General features: G+C 41.0%; 1 protein-coding gene across 6 annotated transcripts in view; it reads left to right on the forward strand.

The window, feature by feature from the left end:
• Positions 1–20,717, forward strand: part of LOC138932674 (uncharacterized) — a 199,068-nt gene that overhangs the window by 130,633 nt on the left and 47,718 nt on the right. The window lies entirely within an intron of this gene.

Here is a 20,717-nt window from a genome sequence, read left to right on the forward strand (position 1 = left end):
AGTATTATTATAACCGAAGTATGCCGATGCAAATCTGAGAAGAAATTTCATTTTTGAAATTTGCAATTCCTTTAATGTATAAGTGAGCAAAAGAATGTTAATATAATCTAGATAATATATCAGTATGATCAGTATCTTTTATGATCGATTTCCATTAGAAATGGCCGACACTATTGTTAAGGTTTCTATGTATATCTTATATAATCGACGAGCGGCTAAGAAACTAAAAAATCGACTTATATTAGTTTTTCGCTATCTTTTTCACGAAAGCTTGCTTGTAAAAAGTAACCGTTTAATGTTGCATCAAAAACGAAAAATAGAAGCTATAGAAACGAACAAAATGTTATTGATGGGGCATTGACTGTACTACTCTTCTGAGCATAGTTTTTAATAATTTCTTTATTATGTTTTATATAGGCGAGACTTAAAATTAATTATGGACATTAATAATAAAGCAAGCTTTATATAATCCTTATCTGTTACATAAAAATAACACGGTGCCTTAGAGATCTAGGAAGAAATATCACTGTCGAGCATGTTTAACAACGGTATCTTATTAAGCTCTATCATTTCCTGGCGATCTAATGTTCTCTCGATTCGACTCTAAAAACTGCTTTCTCTCTCCCCCTCTCACCTTCGTTTCAAATTCATAGAAACGACGATGAATCACGTCACCGTGGAGACCGTTCCGGAAAATCGTACTTCTCACGAAACATCTCGTCGCGAACAAAGCGTTGATCGGGCGCTATTTCTGTCGTGCGGCTGCGCGTAAATACGTAATTTTTCTTACTTCCGCTATTTAGATATTTATGGTACATTCACGAGAGCTAGACGGCACGTATCTCGGACCGCGCCAACGATCTCGAAGAAATATCGCGATTGTGCGTGCCAACGATCGCGGCTTATTAAGAAATATCGCGCACCGGGCGCACGTTGTTCTTCCGAAATGAAATGTGCACGTTGTTCTTAAAAGACAGAGGCAGTGTCGTGCCTATTTGTTTACGACGGTAAACCGATAGTTTCCGGTGTGATATCTAAACTTCATCAACGGAGCGATAATCGAATCGCAGCGATCGATTAATTATATAGTCGTGCCTTCAATTCCGCGAGATTAATTTACTAGTACCGATGTTGCGAAGAAAGGAAAGAGAAGAGGGAATAAAAGGGTATAATAAGGTTAATTTCGTGCCGGGCTTCCACACACGTAAATTAAAGATTCAGGAAAATATACTGGACACGTCGCGCTCGCTCGGTGGATAGCGGAAGGAGACGACGTTTCTGAAGAGAGATAGAAGACACTCATCAGTTCTGCTTAATTATTCCGGTAGCATGCGACGATATACGAGGAAAACGTATAATTATCCGTGCACCTGCTTGCTAACCACTCACTCAGCCGCTGCTGCTTGCCGTTCTATATGCACCCGGTGCATCACGTCGGTGCGTTAATACATTTCCTAATTAAAGTTTATCGTCTTTCACTGATCTGAGGAGAGAGACTCCACCGCGATCCGGTCCACCGTGTCGACGACATAACGATCAACATGCTAATAATTAATAATCATTTGCATATTCCTAATACTTTTGCAACACGAATAACTTATGATTATCGTTGACATTTCTCATTGCTATTATCGAATCACGTGAATTCTTCGGAAAGTGAAGAATGTGAGATTGATAATTTCACTAATCGTAACCAATAATCATTTATATCTTGATTAATGAACAAAAAAAATATATATATATATATATATATATAAGAGAGAATATAAATATATATTAAAAAATGAGATTTATATAAACTGAAATAAAATTTTTATTCTTAGAATGTACATATCTCAATTGTTTTGAAAAGTTGAAAATAACAACGACATAGCACAATTATACCGAGAGATATATGTTAGACATATTTCTACGAATACCTCTCACGCGAGCAAAACAGATTATCCTTTGGCATTCTTCGAGGAGTAGAAGATATCGTGGCATCTACAATGCAAACCCGTCTGGACAATAGCACTCGAGTATACTCATCTATCTCGAACAAGAAGAGACGACTGTGTGGGGTGAAGAAGTATGCGGTTTGTCGAGTGAAATCGGCACGGTGCCCGGGCACTTTGCGCTGCATCTCGAGATGCATCTCGCGTTCATTCGCGACAGTAAGCCTCTCGAATCGCGACACGCGGCTAACACAGCGACACGAGATTATTATGGTAATCGGACAGCATTGCTCATGGCCCCATCACCCACGCTCTATGCTTTTTTGCTAAGATCTCAATGCAAATCCGACTGCTCGGACGTATATTAGGTAACTCTCTGTATAGTGTAAATAAAAATTATATATTCGGGGAAACGCAAGTTACGATTATATTTTATTACTTTACATCTTTTTATTTTTAAGATACTAATTCTCGATCATCGAATATGATTTTAACGATATATATCGCTAAGTTTTCTACTACATTGTCAGAATAATAATAATAATAATAATAATAATAATAATAATAATAATAATACGTAAATCGGTTTCATCGTCTCTAACACACACATAATAAATAAATATATTTTTAATCGTTTATATTTACTGTACAATATTAAAATTTGCCGTTATTGGCAAAACTATTGCAGCAAGTAGATAGAAAATGCGGTTTTTAATGCGGACCTGACACAGGCCAGGTAATATCAGAACACGCCGCGATAATGGATCGGCTTCGCGATATACGTAGCTTGATATAACGTCTTTCTCAGGCAACTCGCTCCCGAGGCGCATTTACGAGCAACGCACACGTTTACGCGCGTGTCCATGAGTATCTCCACCTGCATTAATCAGGCACCGTAACTATCGGGCCGATCTCTCACGGTCTATACCATCTGCCGGAGACAGCAGCCTTAACGTCTCTCTACGGACCTTTGATTTGGCTCGATTCTTTATCGCCCCCGCGCTACCGGCGCGGCCAGCCAGCCCGGTTCCCTTCTTTCTGCCTTTTCTCCCGATGCTCCTTTTGTAACCGCCGACGTTTCCGCCTATTGTTGCGCATACAACGGCGCGAGAAATCGTCGATGCGGGGAACGATTCCTCCGGTTTCCCGCGGCCGTATCCTTCGAAATGTTATCGCATAAACGAGCATCGCGTCCGTGAACTCGACGCGAGGTTCAGTACCTCTGTGGATACATTTTTTTAGAACTTTGGAGATTGCAAGATTGTCGGAAGAGTACGTAATGCTAACATTGTCAGAGTTTTATTTAATCGACGTTTAATCAAACAGGAATAGATGAAGAAGGGGCTGCGTGTAGCGATATAATTCTCCGCGAGTGGTATAATTAACACGCGAAATAAATTACCCTCCCCCTATTAGCATCGGGGCGTAATGGCATTTCGGCACTTAGAAGTCAGTATGAAGTTCCCGTTTGTCGTGAGTCTATCCTGTGTCTGTGTTTCGAGGCGTTAGTTTATGAAGTTGTTGCTATCCATTATCGCTTTCAGGATGTGTCTCGGGTGTGTCTCGACGAATGTATTAGGCGTGCGCGCGCGCGCTTGAGCTCGCGCACGAGTTGCATCGTGCGACACACAAAAGGGGTAAAGCGAGTAGTACCCTTTTATTACACCAAGCCCGTTTCGATTAAGCCCGCGCGTAAAGTAATTTGCCTTAATGAATTTGCATCTTCTCCTTCTATCGCGCATCTCCCGTCTCGTTTCTCCGGCTTGCATTTTTGATTCGCAATTAAGCGCCAGTTAACTCCATCCGGGAAAAATCTCAATGAAAATCTTTTTCACGCTTCTCGGATTGGCTGGCTACTCAACCGCTTAGCTTTTGCGAAAGAATACGCTTAATTCTTTGCATTAATTATAATGCTCTTTCTCAGTTTTTCTTTCAAATGTCATATAGTACTTTTTGCTTGGCAATCAGTTTGCACACAATAATAATAATAATAATAATAATAATAATAATAATAATAATGATGATGTTAGAATGTTATGCAACTAATATTGACCTAGAAATATATTTTTACAACAAAATTTAATTTTCTTTTTTAAATATAATAATATGCACACATACATATGAAAGGATTAAAATATCTCATATTTATCAGCTTGAGTATAAGAAATTTTTCTTATTAATATAGAAATAGTAACAATGGTATATCTCGTAATAAAAATCTTATTTTTCAATGAGATTCAACATTTTGTGTCCGTGAACGATAACGAAATTGAGTTTCATTCTCAATGGATATTAATTCCTCATACTTTCAATTAATTTCTTTCTCGATTTCCGGCATGCTTGCATACCGATTTCACGGTACGAATGAAAAACTACTCGAGCGATGTACAAAGCATGAATTTTGCGAATAGGGTGGTGGAGAAGGGACCATCAAAGATCGTACACCTCAAAAGATACTCTTTGTAATCGGCACGGGCCATTGGCGGGGAAACAAACTTTGTTCTTACAAAGAAAGTAATCTCGCACGACGTCTCGGCGAACCTCAAAGTTTCGCCAAGAAAAAAAAAAGCGAGTCTCCAGGATATCGTGGATAGCAGAAGGGATGGGAGAATTTCGGTCTGCCTTTTGTAATTGCCAAACGGTCCGAGACCTTCCGAGAGGAAGGGGCAAGATCGTCGGAACCTGTGATCGTCCGGAGAGACTTCAACACGCGATGTAATGTATCAAAGAGCCGTTTCGAAACTTCCCGCTTCGTTTCTCGTTTTACTATTGTGTTTTATTATTTTATATTGACAATTACCGTATTGCGTCATTGACCATGTTTTAATGAATTGTGTGTTTCGCAAGAGCTATTCTTAATTACACGAAAAATGTAACGAGTGCCACGCGATATAACGATATGTACGCGAAAGATAATGAATTTTGAAAATGGAGCAGTTTTTATCGTATAAATGCGCCGAATATAATTATCCGCTGTTTTGATTACTCGCGAGATATCGCGATCTCTCGCGCGTTTCTTGCAAATCGTGGCTTGATGTACCGAGAGAGAGAGAGAGAGAGCATGCCGTATAGATATATAAGGGCATGCGGATATACCGCGCGCATTCCCGATAATACCGGGGTAATACGATTTCCTCAGAATTGCCGCGCTTGCTTCGCTCAAATTGAATTTCTATTAATAAAAACGAGGTATCGGTCGCGCTTGTGTATTCTCTTTCTCTCTTCTCCACTTATATCACTCTTCTTTTCGCGTTCTTCCCTTTCCGTCTGTCGCAACTCTGTATTTCTCTCCTTCCCCAGCTTTTCTCGTCTCCCTCTACAGTCTCATCTCCACCCTCTTCCTCTCCCTCTCTTCGCTTCTCGCTCGTTCAATCTCCTTGTCTCCCTGCCAGTCTACTGCGACGTATAAATTTATTGCGCTCATTAAGTTGAAATATGGCATCGGGTACGTTCAAAGTTTATGAACGTTAATGCGACTGCGGTGAATAAGACCGCGCGCGGCTTGTTGCTCACGCGACGTAGAAAACGTGTCGCGGCTCCGCTCGAAAGAAAATCGGCTTGACAGGGCGATTCGCGACGATTCGAAGGATATCGCTTATAATGATCACCGTATACATATCTGTTTTTATCGATTACCATCGAGATATCGAGTCGTTGCTCGTGTTAAGAGTTACACGATAATGTCGCATCGCAGGAACTTTGTTACTTAATATCTTGAAATTTATTAATTTTTATTATATTATTTATTTCTCCTAATGATTATCGATTATGTTTACCGATGATATTTTTAATTAGATTTTGAAGCTGAGAGAATTAAATGCAAATTATGTCTATGCTTTTAAAGAAATGACACGTTGCTATTACAGTCAATCCTTCGATTTATATGTCCAAAGTAACTCAGCCTTGCGACGCAATGTTTCTGGACCATTAAACGGCCGAAATTCAGCGCGAAGCAATTTCATTTGTCGTTTGCGTTTATCGTGAAATACTGGGAGTAGCCGGACATTGTGGAGATATTTTCACGGCTCGCCGAGCTAAAGTGCCGGTCGTAGGTTTCTCCCGATGATCGCCGATCATTGAGTCCTTCGATCCCGCGGATTGAAAATCGAGAGATATCGTTGATACGATATTTCTGACCCCGCGACGTTCGGCGCGAGTGACGGAAAACGAGAGAGGGATGACTACACACCCCTCGTTCGAAGAAGGGCCCGCATTGCAGCGAGCAACGGAGGAGGGCATCGCCGGGGACACTTGAGGTGAATGTTTTGCGAATGGTCGGTAGATGTCTGGTTTGCTCGAGGCTGATATCGACCTGGGTCTCGAGTCTGGAGCCGCCGCCTTCGACCCCTTCTCTCGGTTCTCCGCCACCGCTACCATCACCATTACTACTACTACTACTACTACTACTACTACTACTACTACTACTACTACTACTACCTTGAACGCCGGCACCATCACCGGCGCTATCGCCATCAGAACGGCTCGTTTCCACCACCAGCAGCGGATACACCTCTCTCGCGCGCCGCTCAAAGTTCACGTCCGTTTCATATGTCTCACCTCGTCCCATCATAGATTCCAGCTTCTCGTCTCGCTCCCGCGGGAGCGAGCTTCGGGCGACCCGCTCTTTGCCTTCTCCTTCCGCGTCTCTCGGTCGTCACCCAACCCGTGCACTTTCCCACTTTGGCATCTCTTTCTCTCTCTCTGTCTCTCTCTCTCCCCCTTCGCTCGTCGATCCTTGGCGCTTCGTTTTGTTTGGCCCTGTCTATCCCACGAGCTTCTCCCCCTCGCCAAGTTCCGGGACTCGATCTCCTCACCCTTCTCCCGTCGAGAACGTGCCGCTACCCTTCCTCGTCTCTCGCGCTCCGTCGTCGTCGCGTGTTTCCGTTGCTTTTCTCCTCCAAATTCGTCTCTGGCGGCGGAAGATCGTTCACCCTACCTACCTCGATTCGTCGTTTCTACGCCTCTCATCCCTGGGTTCCGGCAACGGCTCTGCGTTCAATCCACTCGCCCGTCCGTTCCGACGATACGAGTTCCACACCGAGAGAGTTTCCAGTGGGGTGGGAAAGAGCTCTACCGCACCGCACCGCACCGCATCGTACCGCACCGCACCGCACCGCACCGCACCGCACCGCACCGCACCGCACCGCACCGCACCGCACCGCATCGTACCGCACTGCATCGCATCGCGACGCACGTCGCTTAGCGGACATAACTCGCACATATCTGTCTCAACGAATCCTCCCGACAATCGCGGGGGTGAGAAGCCGGACGGGTCAAGCTTTTAGGGTAGATCGACTGAAAGCAACGGCGTGGTTGTTTCCACTGTCTTTCGCGATGATTAGTGGAAATTTAACGCGTCGTCCTTGCATCCAGATGCGAATAGATTACTTAATAATATATAGCGATTACATACGTATATAATATATATTTTTTTTATATATTGATCGATTTTTCTCTTTTACATAATCTTTGCGTCGCCGTCATAATCTTATTACTTTTCCGCAATCTGGATTAAAAATCTTGACATTATTTTTTTCTTATTTCAATTTTTCTAATTCTTTGTCATATCTTTTTAGAATTAAAGAGATATCCGGAAATGAGTAATGTGTAACAATTTTTCTTTACATTGTATTGATATTATTCTCACGCAGAAATAGTTCGAATATCCCGTCTTTGGTGATTAAACGGTGACGGCTGACCACGTGAATTTTCTTAACGAACGCTTCGCGCGGCGCCTTGTCGTTATTCCCTGCAGAAAGCAGGAGGGTCTCGACTAATTAAAAGTAATGAGAGCAGAAGTAACGCATCCGAGATTATTACGTCGCGGCTGAGCATGCGGGTTACTTAAGTTCCTTCGCGTTATCTCCCTCCCCCCTCTCTCTCTCTCTCTCTCTCTATTTCGCTGCAAAAGCAACTTCGTTAGGACGCGATTCAATTTCGGTCGGACGGTGGTTTTCTCCCGCTCGGCAGTCTCGCGTGAGAATCACGATTCGGTCGGATTGTCCGTAATCTCTGGTCCGTATAGAACCGTCCCTTACGGTCGACAGGTACGTTAGCTCACCTGCAGCCAACAAGACTAGCGGAGAACGGCATGCTGGGAGAGTATAGAGAGGGCGGTACGGAACGGAACGAGAGACGGAATGAGATAGGGTGGAAAGATACTAGCTCCGACTATAGAGGAGACTGCTAAATCCTGGCCGTGGCCCCGGCTTGTCCGTGTAATTTATGACGAGTGAGAGCGCGAGAGAGGAACCGAGAGTTCGTCGTTGGAGGGACACAGATAGGAACAGTAACAGTCTGCTTCCTCCCGTGAAATATAATTCCCGCGCAACATTCACGGTCGGATAATCCACGTTCGCTTTGCATGAAAACTTATTACGCTCCCGGTAACATAAGCACTCGCCCGCCACTCGTGAGCAAAGCCGGTCCCGAGACTCATTGTCGCTCGGTCGCTCTCTCTTCTCCACTCCCCCCCCCCCTCTCTTTCTCTCTCTCTTCAGCGTCCGGCATGACAAGAGCAATTACACTTTTAAATTACGTTACACGATATTAAGCTCTTTCCCTTCTTTTTCTCATTCGTTTTTCCGCGTTCCTTCCCGGCCACCGTGCCCGCTCTGTCCATTTTTCTCCCTTCGCGCTTTCCTGAATTTTCCAAATACTTTCGCTGACTCGACTCCGTTACTCCTTCTTATTATCTTTATCTAGATTCCTTGTCGCAGTTTTCCTCGGGATGAAGGGGAGGGGGATGGGGAGGGGAGGGGAGGGGAGGGGGGTCGCATCTCGAATACCGTTTTCAAACTAAAAAGATTTGCGAGGAGACGCGAAAGATACATATTGATATTTCACGTCAGTGTTATAAATGTTGTAGTTTTATACAAGGGGGAAAGAGACTATTTTTTTTTTCTTTATTATTGTAAATTTATAATTATTCGTCAGTTACTGACATTTTTTTCGCTTCTTTGAAAGAATTCTGTCATGGTTAAACTCCTACTTTGCCTCAAGTAGGAATAATTACGCTGGTTAATTGTATTATACGATATTAAATTCTTGCTTTATAACTTTCATTATTCCTCTCTTCTTAGTTTCCTCGTCCGTTCCTCGTCCTCGTTTCTGGTCGTCGCCTTCAATATATCCGGTATACATTTTCTCATTCTCGCCCTGTTTTTGCCGTTACGTGCGGATTCTTGCTGTCTCGCTAAAACTGTTGCTCTCAAACTATATTCATCCTGCATCCCCCTCATTTCCCTATTCTAATTTTCCTTTCTTTCATTTATACCCGTTTTTCCATTTCACGCAGTTCTCTGTTCTCTCGTGGCTGTCCTCTTCAGCGTCGAGTCTGACAAGAGCAATTACACTTTTAAATTACGTTACGCGGTATTAAGCCCCCTTCTTTCGTCGTCTTTTTTATACCTCGCTGGCCACCGTGCTCGCTTCATTTTCATTTCCTTTTTCGCCATTTCGCCGTTCTTTCCGGATATCTCTCTCTCTCCCTCCCTCTTTTAACTTGCATTCTTTTCACGGTTCTCCTCGTGCTCTTCTTCGGATTTTTATCATCTGTCGTGAAATAATTACCGCCCGAGCTATCGCGCAAATATCCTTCCCTCGGCGTGTTCTTTCTCAAAATCTCCCGTGTCCGCGTATTTTTTTTCATTCCATTCGGATTTTCGTTCTCTTTGTCTTCTTCATGATATATATTGTACTTGTTTCTCTCTTTACTTTGTCATCTCATAGTCAACTCGATGTCGTTAATAAAACGATCGTAGATGCGACCGCGTATCGCGTTATGTTCAATTTTCTTTCTTTACACGTCGCTTTTCCGCTCTTCGGCCCCAACTGGCCGTACTTGTATTCAATTTTCTTCCCCTTCCCGGCTTTTCTTCTCGCCTCGTCGTTTCCTGTAGCACCCTTTCGCCGTCGGCGCATTCGCCGCGGGAATAATAATTTATTTTTTGTAGCACCCTTTCACCGCCGACGCGAGGTCGAAGAATGGAAGGAGGGTCGTTTTAATTATTTTATCGCGTGACCAGCAATCGCGACCTCTGTCCCTTTTCTTCCTGTCCCCTCCCTCTCCCCGGGTTGTCCTTCATGATATCGGACACGGATGGGATGCGCGACGTGACTGACATTTCATTAACGTCGCCGTATTGGCTCGGGTGTCGCGATGCTTGCATTAATTTCAGCGTTTATGAACTCGTAGAAGAACTCGCTCTATTAAATTAAGTAGGTAAACGGCGGGGCGATCATTAATTTACGAAGAAAGCGATAAATATTATTTCATTATCATCAATGTACGTTTTTCCTTTTTTATTAGCAAATTTTTTAAATCGTATAATTAAATTATATCCTTGTATTTTATTTCTTGTAGTTTGTTATGGATCTATTAATCATGCAAATTTGATTATATTAGAAAAAGTTAGATATTTGTCACATTTTTTTATTTAGAATATATGCTTACCTATGCACGATTCTTGAATTTTTCTCATACGATACCATTTTTTATTTGTCGGCGGTGGCACGCAAATTTTCCGGCAGCAATAGTGCGGTAATCTATAACTAGAGATGATGTCGTTTTCTTTGACGGTTGGCTCCTAATAAATCAGGCAGAGATCGGGGTGGATATGCACGAGGGCGCACGGATGGTGAGGGTGCGCGGGGGTGTACGCGACAGGTTATTCGCGTTGCTTCGTTCCGTCGGTATTTCCGCCAGCTATTCAATTTGCGGGCGTTTTGCCGGTTCGTCCCGGACAAATGATTTCACGCTGGGGCTGTTTTCTCTCTCCTTTCGCCATTCTCTCTTTCGGGTCGTAGATGTCGCGCACATTGGGACATCCTGTCAACGGCGCCTACCCATTCAGGGGTAGGTAGGGAAAGAGATACCCCGTCTAATCTGAAGCAGTCCTAGGATGACGTATAACGAATAAACGGATTCGCATTTTAATCGATATGTACATGTCGCTTCACGAGGAATTTCTCTCGCGGAATTCGATTAAAAAATTTATTTTCGTATCAGCAGGAACGATTAGAGAGAACGTTCACTAAAGATCGTTCAAATATGTTTCGATGATACATGAATGTAACATTTTTCGAAATCGCACATTATATATGACAATTAATAAAGATATCACTTTGTATTGATAGTAGTAATAATTATTTATTGGTGACATTATCAATAATGACAATTAATGCTATGATTGATTTTATATAATCGGACTCGAGTATTCTGAGATAAGAAGCTTCGATCGACGATGTTTTTTCGCAGTTTCCAGATAGACAATCCAAGCTTTCCGAGTCGCAAGTGGATATTGCAAGAGCCGTAATCCGGAACTGGCTCGCGCACACACACACACACACATACATACACAACAAACTGTCGTACCTCAGGGAGAAGTGCAGAGCATTGTGAGCTGCAGAGCAGACCCGCGAGAAGATCGCGCCGGATAAAAAGCGAGAGAAGGAATGGACAAGGGACAGAGCGGATCGTACATTCTCCGTTCGTTCGTTCGTTCGTTCGTTCGTTCGTTCGTTCGTTCGTTCGTTCGTTCGTTCGTTCGTTCGTTCGTTCGTTCGTTCGTTCCTTCCTTCGTTCGCTCGTTTATTCGCTCGCTTGCACTGGTCTTTTTTTGTTCGTTGCGACTCCATATTGTCAAGTGCCGTACATACGTCGGCTCTTGAATGTCTCCTTTTTCGCGGACACGTGTGGGAGATGTATCCCGACGCATAATGTCGGTCTCGACATTTTTCCACGTGTTTTTTTTTCTGTTTCGCGTTGCAATATTTCTGCGAAAAGGAGGAAAAATTGGTGTCACAGTATCACGTATACGTATTCCCCGTAGACGAACGATGTTGCATCGCTTATATGCGCCTGAACATATATTCCCCTTTGTGATACATAGATATGAGTATCGCTGAGTTCAAAAAGAGACACCTCGCGAAATATTATATTATATATTGGATTTTATGTCGCGATAAAGTTGAGCAGAACCATCTTCTCCTTCGTCCTTCTCTCTTCTTATATCTCGTACGATTTTTTTAAGTTACATATATAAAATATCGTTACGACAATCTATTCTCTTGTAGTCGTTCAATTTATTGTAATTTTTTAATATTGTAATCTACAATATTGTGAAGAGACTGCAAAAGAAATTTAGAAATTTTACTCCGCAAGTTCTTTTGATATCTGATTAATCTTGATATCTCGTAATTGAATTTTTCAGACGATTTTATTGATGTATACATATATATTATATATACACAATCAATATCCTAAAATACGTCTTTCATATGTATATTCAGGATTTTTCTTCTATCAAAAAAGCTCCGAGTGCAATATTTCTGAATTCTTTTTTACAGAGCATACGAGAATCTCGTATATGTTGATTTATCGTTCTAAGAATTTCAAAGAATGTATCTCTAAAATGAAATTATACATCAGATCTTCTTAAATGAAATAAAAGCATACAAATTACTATATTTCCATCACACACAAAACAGCGTATATTGCATATATGCTGTTTTGTAATAAATCCTTCTTTTTAGTCATCTAGTCATATATATCAATTTTCTCATGATATTTCTCTTATCGATATTTTATATAGATTGTCATTGAATAAATTTTTCACGATACCGACTTGTCATCGAAACATCCTCATTCTCCCTCTTTCACGTTTTTACGGATAAATCTACTATCAATAAATATCTATTGAACTGTACGCATCGCAAATATTCGTTTCCTCCGCTCTGTGCTTCGGATCTCCAGACTACAGTGTCGCCGGAATATATCGTTGAATTTTCTACACCCTGTATGCGTATCGGAACGAAGCCGCCGGTGCGCCTGGCATTATTCGCGGACTACGAGACGCGGCAGAATATTTCAGTATGTTTGTATATTTGACTAGTTCGTTGTATCGGAAATACTGCACCGCACGCTTGTAGCGTCCCCCGGGAGATTTCCATCCCGTTGCGCAAACGAGACGTATCTTGAATTCGGCGCTCGGGGTCGCGTTTCCCTTTCGTCACCCTTCTCATGATTCCCAGCAATGTGCGGCTAATGGCACTTTAAATGCCACGGCGGTACACGCTGCTTCGTGAAAGTGCTGAGCCTTCGTCACGTGCTACTGTGATCTAACTGTGCTTGAGAAGCGATCGAACGATCGGTAATTGACCGAGCCTTTTAATATTTCTTTTTGAGAAAAATGACACGAATGGTAAATCTTTTTGCAGAAACTAATAATGTTTATAGTACATATATATATATATATATATATATATATATATATATATATATATACTCTTGCACACCATATTATAATATAAAGCTCACTTGACTTGATTAATTCGATAATAAAAAATAATATATTCAATATCTGATTTTTATAATACATAAAATTTTATAATTCTCTCTTGAGTTCTTTATTCGCTTTGATACTCTCGTAATTTTATTGAATTATTTCTTATATACATATATGTATACGCGCGCGCGTTTTTTCGTAACATATTAATCACCGTTTACATCGATTTCCGATAGAGATGAGCTTTTGATATTTTGTATTCAATCGTAATGCATGCAAAGTAATTTTGAATATAAATTGCTCTCACTCCACAAAATCCCTGCCGTATCTAAATGCACCGTTTGCTAGCACTTGGTAGCAGCGATTTACACAAATTTCCAATTCAACGCGCTCAATACAAATATTAGAATGGAACTCTTTCGGGCTGTGAACTCTTCTCAGATTCGCGCGATCTTTTCGTTTATTTTTTTTCGCATTCAAACTGCACTGTATCCTATTCGTTGTCAACCTCGACAATCTCAACGAGCAGGGACATATCGAAGACATCTAACTCTCTTTTACGCATCCCCAGCATCAATAGTTATCAAAGTTAAAAGCGCGGGAAACTATATTGCGTTTGCAAGCAAAAAGAGATTTTTTTTCTTTATTAAGTTAATGGAGAGAGAGAGAGAGTAATATTTAATTTAATACATTTTTATCATATTTGAATTTTGATAGTTTATATCGATATTTCAATTCGCCTTTTCCGAGGCGAATCGTTTCTCTTACAGTTCTCTTAGTACGCCATTGTCCCTGAGCATTCTCGTCGGCTCTTGGTTTCCAATCTGGCGTTTGCATACACACATTTCGAATTAATTGAACGATACCCGCGCACAATGTTACATTGTACGGTGGAGATTAATAATACCCGTCCGCGTGCGAGGGGGATTGGGGGTGGTTGGAGGGGTCTAGCTACGGAACAACGAAGATGGGGAGATTGATGACGAGAGAGGGAAAGAGAAAGAGAGGAGGGATGGTGACGGGACTCGCGAGAATAGAGAAACGAGGGAATTAAATTGCTTTTCAGTCGTATGGAAGTGGTGTTTTACAAGGCGCGGTGTAAGATCAAGTGCGCGCCCTGGCAAGCTGCCACACGGTTCTTGCCCGATAATAAATGCTCATTCAAGAAGAGGAGATAGGCTGTGGCGGAGGGTCGAGCGGCCGAAGAGGGGAAAGAGCGAAGGACCGGTCGGCCCTGAGACGTTTTTCTCCTCTCGTGGTCAAGCCTGGTTATAAAGCGCAACGAGACGGCCTCGGTAAGTCTTGCGCTCGCTGTGCTTGCCTCGCTCACCTCTTCGTCCTGTTCTTCTTTTTACTTCTCTTCTTTCTTCTTTCCTCTCCTCGAGGAATGGCTCGATTGTTTTCGATGCGCCAATTTAACGATGCGATGCAGCCTCGCCTTTTTGCCGTCGCAGGTGAGAAGAGAGAGCCCGAAGGGGGAAGCACAGAGGGGACTCGCACACGCTTAACTCTTTCGCGCCGCCGGGGCTACGCACAGATTTCATGTGGTCGCGCAAATATATCGCACCCTTGGGAGGAAGAGCGGTAACGACTCGGAAGAAATTGATTTCGTATTTTTCGCAACCATGTAAACGCACCGTATTCTACATCCTGGAAAATTGCCGCATCTCGAAGCATAATCTTCCATTTTAACAAAAATAAAACTTATAATACAATATGTAGAAAAATCATTTTTCTGACGAAATCTTCTCGCGGCAAATTATTACACGTACAATGATTATGCGCGAATAAAGACAGAAGATGGCGATTAGCGAATGGATGTAACGGCAGCGTAATTCATCGTTTTTATAACTGCGGTATTATGTACTGTATAAAATGATGAAATACGTAGGTATTTTATCGCCGGCGAATTCCCGGCGATACTTTCGCAGCCACCGCGAATTGTTCCGTTCCCGTTTTAGCGATACTCCCAGCGGCGTCGTCTCGTAAATTTTCGCCGAAGCCTGCGCGAAAATCGAGATTCGTGCGCGTGAATTTTATGCCGAGGGAAAAATTCTCATCGCTCGGAACGAACATTCAATGATAATCCCTCACTACTCTCGCGTTATCGTAGTTTCTCTCAAGACGTGAAACCGACGCGGTCGAACGCCGGCTCCGTTAATGAAAATATCCATCGGCTTTTTATGACGAGTATTAATTTCAACTTTTACTCCCTGTAACCCGTCCGGATCGACCTCGAGCGGATCCCCTTCTCCATCGTGGTAGCCCTTCTGGAGCGATTGTTTCCGATGCGGTTGTCCGACAAGCGCGGTCGATACGAACGTGTGCAACGTAAAATCGACGAGAAAACAGTCGTAAGAAACAATGACGGTGACGGCGGTGACGGGGGAGGAGTGCGAACGGCGAGGATTAATGAATTTATCGACCGATCATTTAATTTCCTGGCTCATGGTCAGCCGGGCGAAATTGCCATATTTGAGACCCCTATCTCCGATAAATCGATTTAACAACTCTGCGATGTACACATATTCGCCTCCTCCTATTCTCCTGTTCGCCTGTATATATATTTCGCCGAGATACGTTTACACGCAGCACATTGTAAGCTTAACTTTTAAGTTTATCGTAATTTAAATTAATAGCGCTTATGTATACCGTAATATAGACTTTTATTATCTAAATAATATTTTTTATATATTTTATCTCATCATCTCTGTTTTCTCTACACATTTATATATGCATTACGGCAATTTAAAATTGTAACGCACTTTAAAATCACTTTGGACTCTAATTATGATGATTGAGAATTTATTTTGAGAATTAAATTGCAAAAAATTGATCAATCGAGTATTTCTTTTACTTTAAATCAAATTACATAAATTAAATTTTATTTTTATTATAAATAAATTTTACAGAGAATACATCTCTAATCTTTTATTTAAGACTTTGGGGCGTAAATGTAATTAGTATAATACGTTATAAGAATTAACTCGATCTATTTAAACGATTTCTCATAATATTGTATTTCCAATTACTTTAAATTGCTCGAGCCGCGCGCATTGTTTCGATTTCAAGCAAATTTAATTTCTGACAATCGGCCAGCTTTGTCGACGATCATTACCCGCTTGAACGATAAATTTCACTGCGTACATCGCGGCGAAACACGATGGTAGTGATCTAATTATCGGTGGAAATTGTGCTGGGAGTGCGCCGCCTCTCTATGGTGGTATAGATGGGATAGAATCGCCATGGTAAAGGCCGGATAGACTGATAGACGACCGAACGGATGGATGGATAGATGGATAGATGGATGGATGGATGGATGGATGGATGGATGGATGGACGGATAGACGGACGGATCGACAGAGAAGCAACCCTAACGTTCTTCCGGCGACCAAATTCGCTCGGCGATGATCACGCGTATGAGTTAAGCGCACAAGCGCGCAATTTGCACGTCGGTGTGCTTATCGTCGATTGGACTACTCCCACGTAGTTGACTTTATCGAAACGTATCTATGCATTGCCGTGTACGCGTCTGTCTCCGTAATTTCTGTCGGCGCGTTAACAGCCGTCTCTTCGGCTGTTTATATGTCAGCGTTGCGTAAATTAGCGTTAAGATACAACGCCGATTAATCGCCGTTTGATAATTAAGCGGATGATTCAGACAGATAACATGTATCCTGATATGTTCCCTTCTTCTTTTCAGCCGTTTGTTTCTGGATTGCGCAATATAATGCCAAATATTGCTATTTTTAAGATATTTTTCTATTTTCCGCGTGTATCTCGTACATTTGTGTATCATTCTATTATTTAAGAGCGTTTCTCTGGGCTATTACTGAAAATACCACATATCGTTAATATCACATAATTTTCGTTGACAGCCCGCGCGAATAATATGATATCAAACACGCGTACGTTTATTATCGCGACGCATAATTGGCCGCGTGACGTAAAAATTTTCGTATTAATTATCACCGTTTGCGAACGTATTGTATTTCGCTCGCCGATATATGACGCACACAAGAAGGGCAAATAGATGGGAGCGGGGTGCGCGCGTCGGCTCATCCGGTCAGTCCACATTTAATTAAACTTGCACGATATACCGCGGAATATTCGATTATGGACAAATTAGTTTAGTCCCTGGAGCGCGGTTAATTTCGCGTGAGACGCGATGTAAGCGGGCCGCCTTTTACGCGCCGCTGCTGAAAGGGGGAGGGGAGGGGGGGGGGTTAATTAGAAAAAAATGCAGGTATAAACCGTGGCGAGTTTCGCGACTTAATCATTTACATATTTACGAAGTAACAAGTTGCACTGGTTAGTTAGTATCTTATCTTATCTTTCTTCAAAATCTTTAACTTCTCTTGTCAACAACTGCAAATTATCACAAAAAGATTATTGAAATTAAAGAAAACATTAATCTTTTATAATACAGAGAATAAAATTGTAGTGTACTTTTTGATGTGCTTCTCATATTTTTTATTAATTTATATAAAATATAACTATACGTGATGTATAACACCATACGTTAGTATTACGCGAATGATACTTTTCCTAATTGTATTCGAGATTCAAGTGTACAAATGCTTGCGATAAAGCACCCAACTTAATCAGTTTAATCATCCTGTCATTATGCCGCCTTAATAACGGCGGTGGGGGTAACACGGGCGTGGAGGAAGTGATTCATGGCTGCCGAATAATTTCACCGGAAAGACAATAAGCTAAGTGGCGCGGTGGAGGGTTTCGCGTTCGTGCACGACGTCATTAATTAACTGTAGCAATTGAGCGAAGATTAATTGCCAGAAAGAGGAAGGCGAGTGGGCGGGGGTCTGTAAATGAAGAGGGTACACTAAACAATAAGATCACTCTGTGGGATGCTCGACCTTCGTTTGATGATAATTTGAACGCGTATCAATTTAGCGCTCAGCTATTCCGATAATTATACTTCGCTGTCCTCATTACGCGACCCTGGAGAGATACGAAGGAAACTATTTATCTTGAAGAACGTTTCATTGAAAGTTAAACGTGTAATCGATGATTACAAAAATTCAACTTATCTCAATCGCAATTAAACTTATCTATCCAAAGAATTTAATAATGAAGTACTGCTGTTTTTCATAGAAACATTTTTTTTTTTTTTTTTTATCTATCTTATATCTTCTCCTAATCATAATAATATCTTTCAAATTAAATTTTATTAAAGGTATTATTTTTTAATCTAAAGTATGATAAATCTATGAAAGAGATAATCTATATATACCGAATTCTGTGAATAAAATTTTGTAGCTTAATCCAGAATCTTATATTTACGAGAAAAATTCTTTCTTTCTGTTACAGGTAAGAGCGATCTTTTTTTTATACCAGGAGAGATATGGGGCGTAACGGGTGGGGCACATGGACGCATACACGTGCGCCGGAAAAATTTCGAGGGTAATGTAGCAGAGTAAAACAATGAAATCCCAAGAGAGTAGGATCAGAGGATTGCCTGCACCGCCGCAAACGTCTGATTTTCACTCGAGTCTTATCTTCTTTTTCTATTTTTGTACGCTTCTTTATAAAGGAGTAAAATGTGATTAATCTTTCGTAAGAATTTATATCCTTTTGTTTGCCACTGCATATGTCATAATTTGTTCTTTCTTTCTCTCTCTCTCGCTCTCTCTCTCTGTCTCTCTATTTATCATTAATCTATAAAACATTAAAATACATTACTTATTTCAGCTCCATCTAATAATATTGCCATATGCGGATAATATTAGAGGCATAGAGAGGCAAAAGCATGCTTGTATTAATACTGTTTCGAAATTTATCATCTTGCCAATTATTGTGCATAAAGGACACGATAACCGAAATTATCGCGATACAGCAACGATTGACATTTAATCCAGGCATCTCTTCTCTCGTATCTATCCTTATTAAGCGCGGCGAAATTCTCGGAGTTTGTGGATCCGGTGAAATCCTTGATGCCAGTTCCGTACGACGTATATTGGAAGCACGGTCTGGTTATATCCGCGCCGAAATAGATTCTCCTCCATTCAAAACCATTCTGAATACATATTAGAACGATTTACTGAGCGTCAGAGAACAGAACTGAATACGGTATTAGAGAGGCACTTCAGAATCTCCTACAGAAGCTGGCTGGCTTGCTTCCCTATTCGTGATCCCACGTCTTAAGATCGGGTCACGCTCCTTTATGGTTATACTCCATTACAAAGCGATATCTGTCTTACACGTCTCGAACTTCAGTATGTTGAACTTGACATTCCGCTTCGTTTATATCATATTAATTCGTACGTGAATGTAAGGAGCGATTGGTATTGATACAAAGTTCAACTATTATACAGTACGCGATGCAAGGCATTGGCAAAAGTCCCAATGTCGATGAGGTTTCAATTTTCAATTAAATTTTGTTATCAGATTGTGAAACATTGAGACGTCTATCATGTATAAAATCTCATGAACCTAATTTTTTCGAACAAAATTTCTCTCTGTCGTCCCGCAATATTTAATTTACAAAAAATATTCTTTTAATATACATATCCTATATAAAGATCATGCGAATACCGATCTTTTTAGATTTTAGTTTCGAATCGGCATTCATGTATTTTGATTATCGCCAATAATTAAACGATCGAGGTTTGTTCAAGTTTGTGTCGAGAAAAAAATTAAGAATATTGAATTTCTTACAAGTGCTACTCGAGGGAAATGATTAAATAAACGAAATGCAAGCGCGCTTGTACAAATGGTAGAAAATGCGCTCTACTGTAATAGGATAACAACATACCAATGTCGAGGAAAAGATTAAATTCCATTGGCAAACGCGGTAATGTTAGCAGTTACGCCGCATTAAACTTTCGCCAGCAATCAACATTTAGATAATGAAATTACTTGGTTACGCGCGGAATATTATCTAGAACCAAATCTCGCCTCTCGTGTTTTCATCGCCGGAGCACGAGTTCTAGGCGGATATGCGTCAATTCACATCGTCATGGGGGCAATTATTGGTTGTTAGTAACGCTTCGTCGCTATGGCTTCAGTGAGATTAAATGTGAACTCGTTCTATAAAACGTTAAAGAATAATCGCGATTATTTTGCACACACCTCTATTTTGACATAACAGATTTTTATCTCTTTTAATTCGTAATATATTTTTCATAATATTTGCATTTTTATTTATTTATTTTTTTTTTTTTATAAAAGATATTTATGTGTATATATATTACACACAATATAAAACACACAAATTGTTATTTGTTTTTAAGTAATTTGATTTATACACATATATTTATGTTTAAAATTTTGCAAAAAATAATATTTGATAAAATATTGCGGAATTTAATATTACTGAAAATATATATTTTTATAATTTAATATATTTGAATGACATTTCAATGCGTTGCGCGTATATTTTACCTTTGGTGTATCCTAGGATCAAACCGCGTTTTTACACAATATACATCGACCCATTGCGTCAGCTAATGTAATTAATGTCTCGTTAATGGCG

The sequence above is a fragment of the Polyergus mexicanus genome, unplaced genomic scaffold (assembly GCF_030449975.1).
Source record: "Polyergus mexicanus isolate NDT 795.1 unplaced genomic scaffold, iyPolMexi1.0 SCAF_4, whole genome shotgun sequence".
Lineage (NCBI taxonomy): Eukaryota > Metazoa > Arthropoda > Insecta > Hymenoptera > Formicidae > Polyergus > Polyergus mexicanus.